Source organism: Rattus norvegicus, chromosome 17 (genome assembly GCF_036323735.1).
Source record: "Rattus norvegicus strain BN/NHsdMcwi chromosome 17, GRCr8, whole genome shotgun sequence".
Taxonomy (NCBI): domain Eukaryota; kingdom Metazoa; phylum Chordata; class Mammalia; order Rodentia; family Muridae; genus Rattus; species Rattus norvegicus.
Genome location: NC_086035.1, coordinates 79,933,248 through 79,935,000, shown reverse-complemented (window position 1 = coordinate 79,935,000; position 1,753 = coordinate 79,933,248). Strand labels below are relative to the sequence as shown.

At 45.3% G+C, this 1,753-nt stretch overlaps 1 protein-coding gene across 4 annotated transcripts in view; it reads left to right on the top strand.

The window, feature by feature from the left end:
* Window positions 1-1,259, top strand: part of Fam171a1 (family with sequence similarity 171, member A1) — a 123,754-nt gene extending 122,495 nt beyond the window's left edge. For all 4 annotated transcript variants that reach the window (XM_039096412.1, XM_039096410.1, XM_039096411.1 and 1 more), the window contains one exon: window positions 1-1,259. This exon is cut by the window's left edge and continues 1,746 nt beyond it. The gene's annotated coding sequence lies outside the window, so the exon portion shown is untranslated.
* The last annotated feature ends 494 nt before the right edge of the window (window positions 1,260-1,753 follow it).

Genomic DNA, 1,753 nt, shown 5'->3' with positions numbered 1-1,753 from the left:
CTCATGAAAGCGCGTACCTGCGTGTGGAGAAGCTGAGGAGCGGAAACCATGCAAGTAAATGCTTACTGCATTGACATGGCGGCGGAATTACGGTTAGGACGCAGAGGGAAGGGTGACTGACAGATGCTGCCCCTCCAGGAAGGTGGCTGGGAGACGTCAGTCATTCTATGGACCTGGCTTGTCGCAGTAGGGATGCTGACAAACCACGTGTGGGATTGCTATGCTCCAAGGATCACCTCAGTTCTCCCTCAGATTCTGGAAACAGATGAAACAAACTCTCTTTGCATTGTTTGAACCCTCCATCCTGTCATGATAACACTACTGTGAAGCTCTCACTGGGAAAGTTGGGTGGCGAGTACTTCCCGGAAGTCGGTGTTACCCGGAAGTCGGTGTTATCTCAAAAGAAAGCTATGCATTGCTGCTGCTTTTTTACTTTGCTTCAGTTAGGTCTCTCTCTCTCTCTCTCTCTCTCTCTCTCTCTCTCTCTCTCTCTCTCTCTCTCTCCTCTCTCTGGTGGGAGGGGTTGTTTTTTCTGTCTCTGAAGTACAACTCAGTTTCAGCTGTAAAATTTCAGTTTCCTTGTCTCAGTCTATTCTACTTCTCCGTGGTCGGTTTCAGTGTCTCCCTTCAGGAGCTCAGAACCCGGGTGTCGGCTCTTAACATCTCTAAGCCCTTTAATGAATTGTACTAAAGGTTTTGTTTTTTTTTAATCAGCTGAGAGTCCCTCAATTCTGGTCCCATTAACTCCAAGTGCCTTTTTTACAGTGACAACAGACAGTCCCTCGGTTTCATGTTTTTTCGTAACCCTTTCGATTGAACTGCCTGGATTTTATATAAAGTTACTAAGCGATACCTTGTTCTTTGAACTGCATGCTGCCAAGTGCCGTTCGTACCCAGCATCCTCATTTCAACACAGTATACGCTCTAGTTATCCTGTGTAACGTGGGTCTGTTTAGCTAAGATAGACTAGAGGACACTGTAGAGATGCCCTTCCTACTCCATCCCTTGGCCACTGTGGTGGTTCCACTGGCTGTTTGTATATAGGGTTACGCATTAACTCTGGACTCCTGTGGGCCCTTCCTGCTCACAGAACACGAGAGTGCGGGCTGAGCACGGGGATCGAGCCTTTTAAAGAACACTCGTGTATTGTCCAAAAGTGCCAGAGTGACTGACTCTTCTGCGCATTCTCCTTTAAGAGCTGCTTGGTTGTCCAAAAAAATGAAAACTCAAAATAAACTTGAAAGAAGGAAAAAAAAAAATAACGTGTTCGTTCTGATTCATTCTAAGCCCTTGTCTGTCGGGAATCTGGCGATAAGACGCTGCTGTTCTGTGACTGGAAGGGAGACTTCAGTGTTGGAGGGTTGTGAATGCATGACCACCAGGAATTAGTACCAGGATTTAAAAAAAAAAATCCACCTTTGTCTTTAGTCTCACCCAAGAACACATGATAACATACTAGTAATGTTTTAGGTAAGGAGAGGTATCTGCATTTTATGAGAAACCACTGTTGTTGTTTTGTTTTGTTTTGTTTTTGTTTCTTATGCTGGAGATCATTTTGTCTTGCAACAGTTTCAGGAAGGGTTTGTTAAATAGCCAGGGCTATCCCAGGTATGTGACCTTGTCATCAGAATTATCTATTAATGGAGAGCTGAGGATGTGGCTCAGTTGGTAGTGTTTGCTTGGCACATGTGACCATCCTGTTACCACATAAAAGCAAGTGGGTCAGTGCACACCTACAACGCCAGCACACAGC